Source organism: Saccostrea echinata, unplaced genomic scaffold (assembly GCF_033153115.1).
Source record: "Saccostrea echinata isolate AGI-Se365-2 ecotype Australia unplaced genomic scaffold, CSIRO_AGI_Sech_v1 ptg000036l, whole genome shotgun sequence".
Lineage (NCBI taxonomy): Eukaryota > Metazoa > Mollusca > Bivalvia > Ostreida > Ostreidae > Saccostrea > Saccostrea echinata.
In genome coordinates this window covers 2350601-2364422 of record NW_026889785.1, presented here as the reverse complement: position 1 = coordinate 2364422, position 13822 = coordinate 2350601, and the positions used below count along the sequence as shown (strand labels likewise).

Genomic DNA, 13822 nt, shown 5'->3' with positions numbered 1-13822 from the left:
AAAATATGAGTAGTATCATAAATCTTTTGGTATATAAAATGTATTTTATTATAGTAACTGGTGCTAAATACCAAATAATTTTCAGATTTGGGCCAACCAATTTAAAATTATTAAAGTCCGAATTTCCTCTGTTATTTTCACAATTCCACCAAGACATTTTTCATCAAGAATTTTAAAAAATCCCACTGATAGGAACAATAAATAAATCATACTTTTATAAGACTTAAATTCTCTTTATTTTATTGGTATAAAATGTATATGGGGTCAATGGTCAAATTTTTCAGAAATTTCCACTTGAAAATTTTTCGTCAGTTTTTTTCACATTGCCAATCCACTATATTTTTATTTAAAATAAAATATGTAAGATATTAATAATGTTTTAACCAAATAAGATTTTCAAATACATCACTGTATTAGAAATATACAGCTTTGTAAATATATAACAAAAAATCTTGGTTTTTCATTAAATTGAAAAGTTTTGATCAGAATTTCCTCTGTCATATCTTGATTAATAAGTGCAATATTTTGTACAACAACATTTTGATATACATTTTTTGATGACTTTAAAATGTAAGAAAATGTAATAAAATATTTATACATGTATTACAGGAATTATCATGAACATTCTAGCTGTCAATTTCTTACATAAACTGGTAAATAATAAACTTGCTAAATTTGTTTAATAATAGCTGATGGAAATAAATTATTAATTAAATTGAATTGCTTTTCTTTAAATTAAGACAATGCATATTATAATATATTTAACTTTCATTTAACGACAGAAAAAAAGAGCTCACAGCCTCAATAATTTTGTTCGACTTTGTCACCCTCACAGAACTGTTGCTACACACTTCAGTAAACAATGCATGGATACCATTCTGATCTCTAGAGTAAGCTAGTTTCAAACTATCAAAATCTAATCCACTTCCAGCTATTCTTATAGCCATACACACACTCAACACCTTTTTCTGAACAAGAATTTGTAAGGAAGGAAAATTTTTGTCAACTTCCTTTTGGTAAGATAGTACATTCATAGCATAATCAAATGAAAATGTTGCACACTTATGCTTATCATCTGATAAATTCACTAATTCTAGCAACTATTGCAACACTAAAATATCTTCTAGGGCATTATGTGCTTCATATGAACATGCAAGAAGACTTTCTGCAAGATTTTGCTGGCTATAAGAGCTCAGGTTTGGATGGGATATTCGAAATAAAAGCTTCGTATCCATAAATCCCTTCACTTTTCTTGAAAATCTTGATAACATAGAACATGATTCAAGAGCTCTAAAAAGCACTGGACAATCAAACACTTTAATGTTGTGACCAACTAAAATGATATTGTTGTACTTTTCGAGAAAGTTCAAGAAAGAATCCAATGCAGCCATCAGAGAAATGCCAGTTACTTCTTCGTTGTTATGGTAGAGTTTTCCATTCCTAACAGAGAGTCCTGTTATCTCAGAAGCTGTTGGCGTTATGGACTTCTTAGGAATAATGTATGTAGAAAATCTATCCTCATTCTGTACAGCTGCCAACTGAACAATATGAGAAGTGCGAGCTAAAAGAAAAATATCGCTATTTAGAGTACCGGTTTATGTCTGATGAACAAGTAAAAAAAATATTCTCACAAGGCCAACTGACATAAATAGTTGCTAGTGGAGTATATGGATTTATACAGAAATAAATTCCACCATATGAATTTATTAGAGACTTAAAAACATCATGAGTAGTTGCTGAGAAAACAGAGACAAAAATTTATTGACAGGTGCACACACAGAAACTGACAGACACACAGGGGTGAAACTGTATACATCATTTTCTTCCGAGCAGGGATGAAATTATGGTTCTTTTGAATAAACTGAATTTGAGAAAATTTCTACATAAACTTCTTGCCAAAAAAAAAAAAATTGAAACATTTAAATTGTATTAAGGTCAAGATCTAGTAAATGACTTTAGACTAACTTTTTGGTGCCAGATCCATTATGACGTCATAATCAATTTTTACTTTCTTTTTCCCGTACTTTACGGCTCTAATAGAATTATGTAGAAAATAAAGTATTTTCATGGAATTCAATTTGAAATCAGGTGAAAAGTAATCCCGATACCTATATTCAATTTAATATTATTTTAAAGAAGAGGCCAAGAACATACAAATTATCGTTTTCTAAGAGACTGTAGGCAATTTGGATACATTTCCTTTGTCTGATATGGAAAAAACTCCCGTATTCATGTCTGGTTTTCTTAATTTTTCATTGAAAATGACAGTTTAAAATATGATTTTTCACCTTGTTCATCTACAAATTATGCCCCGAAACACCTTATTTGACCAAGCTAAAGTTATAAAGCATCATTAAAGGAATTTATTTCTCAAATTTGAGAAATCTGTAGGCACCTTTCATTTACTAGATCTTGACCTTAAATGCATTACCTAATCCTGTTGTTTCTAAATCAAATAAGATAAGTGTGTGATTTTCAACATCGACTGTTTCCATCTGTGGTCTTGGATGTGGGACTGGAATTTCTGTAATGATGTTAGCTTGTTGAGGAGCTAACCCTATTCCAGATTTATATGTGGATCCTTCATGAATTTCTTTACTAGTTGTACACAAGGATCTTTAAGAATGAGGAAAAAAATGCTTAGTCTAATATAAATTCATGTATTTCAAAAATCAAACTGATAACTAATATATGTTTGCATCATTCAAGTGAGCTTATTTTACATTACCTCCTAGCCTTCAACTCACGTCTTTTTCTCTTCGCCTCCTTAGTTTTGGCGATCGCCTTTCTCTTCCTGGACTGGGATTCCCTGAGATAGCACAACTTTCTAGTAAACCTTCCAGGAGATAACCCGATCTTTTTGTTTACCTATTAGGACAAAAATAACATTAAACATTAGGAGGGAGGTAGTGCTACAGCTTAGTGCAAAAGCTATATGGTTTGCTTGTAATGTTAATTTAATTACAAATATTGCTCATACACGTATTTATTATAGTCTATTTATAGTCCCTATATAATCTATACAAACGCAAACAGTTCATAACATTACATATTCACTGTTTTTGAAGCCGTATTCGCCGGAGGGTCGGTGCGCATTCAGCGGCATTGTGACATCACAATCAATCACCTCAAAGAACGTTCTAAACAATTGGTTGCAACGGCCGGAGCCAGCTGTGTATCTGAGCAGGAAAAACATTAGCCAAATCTATCGCAGGGTTATTTTCAAAACAATTCGATGTCTTACAAACAGCAAAAGGAAAACACGGAAGCTATAACTTGTAATCTGGACATTTTTTAAAAAAAATTTTCCATGACAAAAGTTCGTAAATAAAAGTTGTATCATCATGCAGCTTTCAATGTCTTATTTATTCAAATCCGGACTATATAATAAAACAATTATGGACTCTTTCGGTGGTAATTATATGGTTTGTTATTCACCACAATAATATCAATATTGACCGATGCGAAGCCGGGGTCAATATTGATATTTTTCTGGTGAATAACAAACCATATTCACCACCGAAAGAGTCCATAATTGTATAATATCTTATGATCAATTTTTTTTTTAACATTTTTTAGGTATCTTTGTCAAAGTTTTACAGCTTGAGATTATTTTCCATTTAATATTTATATAACAGTTTGGTATATAAATTTTCATGAAATAATATTTTTTCATAAATTTATATATACTCACAGCAACAAGATGCTCCAGAGTTTTTTTCTGCTACAGATGCTGCTACTCTGTAGTTTAAGCTAGCTGAGCCGCTAAAGTAGTGGTTTTTCGGAGCTTTCAGTGACACAGTCCTATTGAAGGACTCATTTGGTTGGGTGCTTCCCAAACTGGAGATCTTACAGCTGTTCTGCTTCCATTGGTTGCATATTAAATGTAGTGAATCTTGAAGGCCCGAGTCTTTTAAGGGATTTCCATAAGGCAAGGAAGAGTACCTTCAATTTATTTTGAACATATACTGAATCAATTAAATCAGGATTAGGAAATGGACGAGATAAAGCTTGCACATAATAAATGTATATGTAGATACATTATTTCAAATTGATACTGAATTACATACTAGTTATGTCCATACATAGTCATATGTATAATAGTACCTTTGCTTTGTATTGTTAACATGCTGACACCAGGAATCGCTGCATGACTCATGGTTTCCAAAAGGGTGATTACAGAGGGCATCAAGTGCCTTTTCTATTCCTCTTGGGTTTCCCTGGTTTTGTGCTAGTAAATAATTGAAGCATTTTTGAAGGTAGTGGATTACCTTTGTAGTTAAGGACTTGTGTTTTTTCTGCAAAGCATATAGACTTGAGGAAAAAAATTTTCTAATGTGGTTCTTGTCGCATTTTTTTTTAATCTTCGGGTTTACACTTTGTTTCAAGCGAGATGGTGGTGGTGTCATCATCAGCTATAACAGTGGACACCTTTATTCCTTTGTCCTGTTTTTTCTCTACCATGCTGATAACCATACTTGGCTCCATAGATTTAGAACTTCCTAAAAAAAATCAAAACACAAATTTAAAAACTAAGTAATTTTTAGTAAGATTAATATTACATTTGAAAATTAAATTCAAAGATATGTACAGGTGCATTTCTCAGTTTCAAAAATTGCTATTTTAGCAGGTTAGTAAAAGTTCATTCAGTTTATTTAAAAAAAAAAAAACAATCACATACATATAAAACCAAAAGGTAACAATTAAATCATTTCAATTGAAGTATCTAATACCTTGCCAATTTTGTCTACAGTCATGTTCCTTTGCTTCTTTCCCATTCCTCTTAGCACTCTCACATATCCTGCACATCTTGCTACGAACTTCATACCCTATTACTTTCCCGGTGTGTTCTCCAATCATTGAGCAATGTCCTTTAATGAAAATGAAAAGGAATTTAAGGTTAAATTATTACTTGGACCTCTCATATCATGTAAATTGCAGACATTACAGACTAACAGCTAGTTACCCGAAAAGCTATCAAATGAGTGACCACTCCCCCTCTTCTGCAATCCAGCATCTACGCTTACCGTTAATTCTTCAGCTCCTTCAGTTCTGAAAAAAAAATGCCTTTTTTGTTTTTGTTTTATATTCATTTTTTTTATTGTTATTATTATTACTCCTACTATTATTGTTATCATTTTGAAATACTGATTCAACAAGAGGTCCATGGGCCACATCACTCACCTGAGCACTGTAGCTAGGATAAAAGCAAAGATCAGTTCAGTATTGAAAAGCTTAAATGCGTAAGTGGTCTCGACCTACCCCTAAAAAGTGGAGAGGGTAGGATTTAACAAACTTAAATTTATACTAAGTAAGGATGCTTACATATTTCTTTGACTAACTGTGGCTTTTTTCCTGTAAGTTTAAACTTTCATTGTGGCCCCACCCTTCCCATGGTAGTCATGATTTAAGCAAACTTGAATCTACATTACCTGAGAATACTTCCACATAAATAAGACCAACCATGGCTTTGCTGTTCTTGAGAAGATTTTTAAAGATTTTTCCTACATGTTCCTATGTAAAAATTTAATCGTCCATTGTGGCCCAACCCTGTCCCCAAGGGTCATGATTTGAACAAACTTGAATCTACACTACCTGAGGATGATTCCACATGATTTTCATCTTTCCAGGCCCAGTGGTTCTTGAGAAGATTTTTAAAAGATGCCATTAATTTTTCACTTATTCGTAATTATCTCCCCTTGGAAGAGGGCGTGGCCCTTTATTTGAATAAACTTGAATCCCCTTTACCCAAGGATACTTTGTGGCAAGTTTGGTTGAAATTGGCCCAGTAGTTCTAGAGAAGTCCAAAATATGAAAAGTTTACATGCGGATGGACAGACGGACAGACAGATGGATGCCAGACAAAATCTGATCAGAAAAGCTTACTTGAGCCTTTGGCTCAGGTGAGCTAAAAAACCCAAAAATTAGTTTTGTGAGGAAATATGGTGGCATATTAGATCTACCATCACTTTTTATGGGTGTAAACATGTATATACTTACTCAACTGTTGCTAGGATTTCATCTTGTAAGACCTGTTGGATGGTGTCCTCAGCAACTTTTTCAATGGCCAGCCCTGTCTCTGTTTGCCTATTCTGGATGGTCTTCGTACTTATAGCAGGGATATTTATAGATGTTAAAAGGTCATTTACTTGAGCTGGGCCAATGCCAGTATGAATCATTCCTATTAAATTGTAAAAAAAAATGTAACATGAGGATGAAAATCAATTAACACACAATTTGAATACATACTTTTTAAATTGTATGCATTTATTTATACCTGTAGCTAACTTAGTATTAGCATCCCTTATGCGACCATGGCGTTTTCCTGTTGGAATCACATTGACATGTCCACATCATAAATTTCGACACCGAACCTGAAGAAAGCTACCTAAGCCCCAATCACGTATTCCTTGGATGTGAGACAATTGAAGTGACAATCCACACTGTTTACAGTCAGACAATCCATCGGCCAGAACCCCAAGCTCCACCACCCTCCTTCCTTCCCTCTGTTTACACACTGTTTACAGTCAGACAATCCATCGGCCAAAACCCCAAGCTCCACCACCCTCCTTCTTTCCCTCCATGATGAATCATATCTAATATAATTATTTAAATAACTTTAAAATAATATTTTTTAATCTGATTTTGTTTATGTAGACATGGAGTTCTGTTTATCATTTTGATGGCTGTGCAATTTAACATCCTCATGTAAAAAATAATCATATCATAAAGTCGAAATATGTAAATAACATTAATTTGTGCATTGTAACTAGACAATGTAAGACACCAGCTATGTTATACCATCACACTGTCAGAAACTTTCTCTCTCTCTCTATTATTTCTCTGAGGAAAAAATGTAAGATTGTTTCAACATAATTTTGTTTTTGATTGCATTATTTTTTATTAGGTAGGAGTGCGTGAAAATAAAATTGGGAATGTTTAGCTCGTATACAGTATGCATGCATTCACCCAACAGATAGATCGTGAAATTGAACAAAAATTTATGTGATAATCATATTAACGCAGATACATTAGATCACATGCATGGTCAATATTCATGTTGCTTACCCAGAACTCTCTGAATGAACAATCACATAGCATCCAGCTGTGTGGGGAACTTCACGATCGTTGTACGTGTGGGGTACTTGATCGGAATTAGTTTCCTTGTTGCCCGTGTGGGGAAGATGATGATGATCGGCCTGTGAATAACTGTGGTCGTCCTGGACGCACTTCCACCGAGATTTTAAGATCTCTGAGTTTTTTGTGTATTTGTTATTTTGTTTTGAAAACCCCTGTCGTTTGCACCGCGTCATTCTTTTCTGACAGACGACTGTTTACATTCGCCGCGAAATTTACGGCATGTCGCAAATAACAAATTGCATATACCAGATTGTTAAAAAAACTAATATAATTCTTTACTGTTACGTTTTATTTAAAATCAACACTTTATTTTCTTAATGTTTTCTATATTTAATATATCATGACGTCACCGATTTTACAACATCATATTCTACGGCGACCCGTTTGTGTTAACTGTAACGTTGAGTAAACGTAATCCTAAAAGCACTATTTTCTTTTTAACATCGGGCTCGATGCTATATGATGTTCTAGAAGCTTCCGTCAATATTACGATCGGTGAATGACGAAAATAATTTGCACATTTTCCTTTTTAATCGGTTATCGCAATTTATTTCTTTTATATCATTTAAATCAAGTTTTGATTGAATAATTCAGTAATGACGTTTAATGAAATAAATAAACGATTGCTTGTTGTCAGTTTCATTAAAAATTGCCAGTAACTTAGATCCGCCAACCGGAAACGCCAACGTACTCACGTTTTTGCTATTTCATGGCTGTTTATAGAAAATAACAGACTTTTGATTTAATGTATGATGCTTACTATGCAAGTGCAATCTAAATATACTTTACGGACATCATCTTGTATCTAGTGTATTCTTAGAAGAGTAAGTAAGAACTCTGGTGCATGATGATGCAGATCGGGAAATAATGAAAAAATCCGTCGACAATTCAAGTGTGTAAATATGAAAAAAGTCAGTCAGCATTTGACTTGTGAAAGATTGCATTTGCTGACAAGGTCATTTATCGACCATAGAACTTACGAAATGATTACTTTAAACGAGACTGCTCATATTCTTGTTTCATCAACTTGTTTGTCAATAACTTACCTCGTTTTAGAAATAATTCATACGTAGAACATGCTCTAGCGTATCGAATCAACTGAGAGACATAAACCCCATATGCAGGTGATAAGGGTATATTGCTGCACAAGTAAGGGAAGTTGACGATTGGAAAGTTAAAGTCATCACGTTTATCATAAACCTTTGTTGTTAAATTACCATTAACGTCTTTTTCTAATAGAATATCCAAATATGAATCAGATGTGTCCGACTTTGTGGTATCATTTATCTCAAGCTCACCGGGATATATCGTGTCGACATAAGAATAGAATTAACCATTGTTAATTGACAACACGTCGTCGATATATGTAAATGTCGATTTGAAGGCCATAGCAAATGTTTTCTTCTTTTCACGTAAACGATTTTCAACAAATTCTGCTTCATAAGAATACAAAAATAGAGGTCTGCTAATAACGGGGTGCAATTGGTACCCATGGGATTTCCAATAGATTGTTGGAAGACCTGGTCTCCAAAAGCCACATAGATATTGTCATTTAGAAACTCTAGCATCTTTTTAATGCGAACTTCAGAGTACTTGTGTGTACAATCAGATTGTTTTTTAACAAAGTAATTTTGCAAATGACCAGTGACAAGGTAAGTAAATTTACGAGTTCCATTTTTATTGAAAAAGCAGCCGTCAACGATGTCAGAAAATCTGGACTTTAATTCATCGTGGGGAATACTTGTAAATGAAGTTGAAAAGTCGTAAGTTTTTATGTTGTTGATTTAAGATATGGTAATTCAAACTCATTTTGGTTGTTAAATTAAATCCTAGTTCCTCCAAAATACAATTTATATAATGAGCCTTACAAAGAAAAGAAATGCTTGTTCAAACCACTGAAGGATCGTCTGAGCACCAAATTTCAAATTTAATGATGGTAAGGGACACACATAGAAAACGCAGACAAATAGTTTAACGTAGAACCTACTACGACGTCATACATTGTAATTAAGTGAACAAATGCAAGGCTGTCTCAGCTAATGAAAACTAACAACTGTGTTAAGTGAATGACATGCAACTATTTTGAAGGAATGCAAAGTTGATAAGAAATCTTTAGTGGACTATTAAATAGTACAATATCTTAATATATCGTCTGAGTCTTCCATCTATTAAAGATTGTGTTCAATGTTTGCAATGTCTATTATGCAATGAAATGTATTCATTTTCATAACTATTTCTTAATTATTCATTTGGATTTTTAGTGTTTTGTGTAAATTTATAACAATTCGCTAAATACATGTATTAATTTTTAAAATAGAAATTTCGTTTTTTTTTTTTTTATAATTATTTGGGTATGTTCTTCATCATATTAAGGATTGAAAACACTGTCACAAAGACTTTTGGTAAATATTTACAAATTTAGGGTTGTAGATGGACTAAAAAATCCTTTTTAAAATATTGAGCGCATTTGCATATATTTATTGAAACGTGGATTTAATCTTTTATGTCAACTGAAGAAAAACGAATTTAATTTTTAATAATATTTCTAACTATTCTTCAGTTAATGAAGTCTATAAACAAAGGACTTTGAAGACGTATTTTTGTGATTTTCTTTATTATTACCATGTAACCCTAAAAATGGCTGAAAATTATAGTTGCAGTGTCTAATAATAATTCTAAATTGCGCCAGTTCCACTACGTTTGAAAACTAGGAAACATGCAATTTTAACTGATAAATAAGCAAGTGCTAATTACTAATTTTAAAAAATTCGAAAATCCTTTGACGAAGACCTTTCCGACATAGGTTCTACCTTAAAAGATAAACATGCCATTTAATTTTAACTGATAAATAAGCAAGTGCTAATTACTCATTTTGAAAAGTTTGAAAACTCTGCTACAAAGACTTTTCCGACATAGGTTCTACCTTAAAAGATAAACGCTATTAAATGGAATGAAACTAATATGAATCATTTTATATAATTTTCTAATTTCATTTGAAGATCAGAAAATCAACCCACCCACCCCTCCCAAAAAATGGAAAAAGAAATCGCATAATAAAAGTGAAAACCAGAAAAAAAAATTATGGGAGCAGAGGTATCTGGATCAGATGTCATGCGGTGTGAAAGAGTCCCGCAAGAGGAAAGCCCAAGGGAACCTTTAAAAAAAAGCATTGATGGATCTGGTTCGCAAGAATCACATTGCATATAACACATTTATTACCAAAAATGTGTTAAAACTTCGAAAAGCTCTAGGAGTAAGTTCATCAGACTCTGATGACAATTAAATGATGTACAATGTATACAATCAAGTTTTATTTTGGCTAAAATTGCATAGTAAAAAAGTTTTAAATGTCCCATATATAAGCATGCAAGTGTAATTCTAATTAAATTCACCTAGAAAAATCTACAATGGCGTCTTTACCTTTTTTTGTCAATTTATTTTCAATGCACGCATAAAAAAATGAGACAAAAGAAATTTATAAATAAAATCACTCAAATAAATGATTTATTGTACTTAACAAAAGATAAGCATTTTTTTTTTCTATCCGACAAAAAAAGTCAAATGTCTACAAGTTTTTTTTTAAAAAGAGAGATGTTTATATAATTTGAGTGTCACTATTATTTCACGACGAAGTGACCATACTTGATAGTCGCTAGATGTATTGAACTTTACTTCTACGCAAATGTCCATTATGAGATTTCTCAACAAAAGGCTGCAAAGTATTTAAAATAGAAATTTACGCTATTAATTCAAAATGCTGCGTTTGACAAAAAGTGGCTGAAGCTCAGCAAATCTCAAGTTGATTGTTGACCTTTCAGTCTACTTCCAACTACCATATATCCAATTACTCTCATCTCTCAAGGAAATAATTTTCAAAATTTTTCAGATCCAGTTTTTTTGTTGTTGTCTATGGCGGGTGTGACCGGTCGGCAGAGGATGCTCACTCCTCCATGGCACTTGATCCCACCTCTGATGTTTTGGAGGTCAGTGATTGCTCTGTTGCTATTTTGTATTGTTTAAAGGACTTTTTAGCTTGAATGCTGTTCGTTATCTCCATATATAATCTCACTTATCCCTTTTTTAATTGTCTTTCCCTAAATTTTAGTTTAAGATGCTTTATATTTCCTTGATCCATTGGTTGTGATTTTGTTGTATTTTCTGGAAATATCATGAGAAACAATACAAAGAGACCACTTACGATGTGAATATATATAAATAAAATATAAATAAAAATAAATAAAAAATAAATAAAAATAAATGTATGATTTCAGCCAAATTTCCATAATTGTTGATGTCATCTAGGCTTTCTTATTAAATCTAGTAACTTCTCGACCCCTGCCCTCGTAGCATCACTTTTGACATCCCTTCTCTCAACTCTGGGTTCTATACAAAATCTTGTGCCTTTTGTAAATGAAAGACAACCAACCATTCAAAGCTTGAACATTATCTAAATCCACGGCACATTTTTGTGTTTTTTCTTATACGCAGGTAGGTTAAGGCTTCCCGTAGAATATGACAGTGCACTCTGTGCTTCACATCTCTGAACTACCAAAATATGACGTCATAATGGAAAATGACGTCAGGTCACTGCAAACTTGAGGTGTTATGACGGGGAGAGTGTCATGAACTTTACACTTTATTTCAAACTGCATGTAAAATGCTAGATAGCTATTGCAAAATTCACGGGTCGTTAAAGGTTTTTTAAGTCTTATATGTCCGAATATTTTAAAAATACACAGCTTACATACCCTTGATTGAAATTCATCATGTTCAAAATGCTTATGAAAAATATACTTTTGAAATGTACTCTGTTTTATACCCGTGGTTGGAGGTAGAATTTATTTTGTGTGTATAAAAGAGTCTGGCGCAGGTGATTAATGAGGATTAATCTGAGAATTTTTGTGGAAATCTGTAAGAAGAGGTTGTTCTCTAACTGAATCTTGCTTGAGAAAAATGTGTGTTGGCTTTGTTTTAATACAGATTACGATATTGTGTGGAAAATTCCCTCAAATTTGTAGGTAAGTTGAATTTCTCAGGAAATATTTTGTACCCAAGTAATACTATGACTTTTCCCAAGCACATTTCGGATACACAAGGATACGATGAGTTTATTTATATAACAAAATGTGAATAATTATTGTGTTAATCAGCTGCGCCGAAGCGATTTATATGAAACACTTCAAAAAATTATAAATGACCGTCACGTGATCAACAAAGTCATGTGTTATCATAACAAATATGCTAATATATAGCCGAGGAAACCCTTTATATAAATTGGAAGTACTAAAGTTCAATACTTATAAATTAAAACCAAAACCGACCTCGCAATGACATATTATGTTTGGAGCGCATTTTAAAGCTTCAGGAAGCCTTAACATAGCTGCGTAATGGGGGTCTGGCACGGGAGACGGCATCCTGGAACCATCGCCAAGTTAATTCATTGATTTCTTCATAATTAGTTTTGTTCTTTCGCCAAGCGTCCGGCAGTAGAAGTGAAAGTCACGGGTCTTTGGGATGAGACTATAAAAACCGAGGCCCCGTGTCACGATAGGCATCGGCACGATAAAGAACCCTCACTGCTCAATGGCCCTGAGTGCCGAGTATAGGTCTCAATTTGAAGCCCTACACCAATATATGGTGACGTCTGTAAATGAGTTAAAAATTCTCGAATGGGACGTAAAACAACATATAATCAATCAAAGATTACCAGTTTTGTGTTACTGTTACTGATCTCTAGAAGCAATGTCACTGAGATTTTCAGTTTTACGTTTAAAAAAAAAGTTATTTGTATTTCTTCAATACCTAACACACCGTTCACGGTAGCTCAGTCGGTAGAGCGCTCGCTCCGTGATCGGGAGGTCGTGAGTTCGAATCTCAACCGCGACAGACCTAAGTCGATAAAAAATAGGTAGCAACTGTTCCTTCGCCATGCGCTCGGCACTCAGAAGTGAAAGTTGCGGGTCCTTCGGATGAGACCTTAAAAACCGAGGCCCCGTGTCACGGCAGGCGTTGGCACGATAAAGATCCCTCACTGCTCAATGGCCCTGAGTGCCGAGTAAAGGTCAAAATTTGAAGCCCTTCACCGGTATATGGTGACGTCTCTATATGAGTGAAAAATTCTCGAATGGGACGTAAAACAATATACAATCAATCAATCAATCAATCCCTAACAACAGCACGGACACTTAAACCTGATTACGAAAGTTTAAATGCCTCGTACTGTTCGCTGAGTGTAAGGGTTTTCCAACCATCTTTTTAAGGCATTCTGTTTAATTGAAATGAGTATTCTTGCTTACAGTTCTTAAACAACTCTTTTGAAATTACCTGGTAGTGTTGTTCAATAATTTATTTCCTTACCCAACCATTTAAATTGATATTAGTCCGATTAAATTCTCTGGATCTCGCCATGGCTCAATTATGTGTGTACATTAGTAACAAAACATTTGGAAATCACCTGACTTGGCAACAATTAGGGTCATCTGCCAAAATGTTAGCTATAGACATGGTAAAATGGCGATTTTACGTGGAATTTGATGCCGCTAACGGCGACACATACAGGAGCGCATAATAGGATTTTTCATGGCGAGGAAAGAAAATGACCGCATGCATCAGGTGACGGATAAAGGTGTCCGCTTTGCCAAGTTTGACTGTATACTTTTTGCAATATATTTATTTAGTATAA

The 13822-nt window shown here is 33.6% G+C and overlaps 1 pseudogene; it reads right to left on the bottom strand.

Annotated features, from left to right (window-relative positions):
- Positions 1-761: 761 nt before the first annotated feature.
- LOC133199774 (uncharacterized) overlaps positions 762-13822 on the bottom strand; it is a 32230-nt pseudogene continuing 19169 nt past the window's right edge.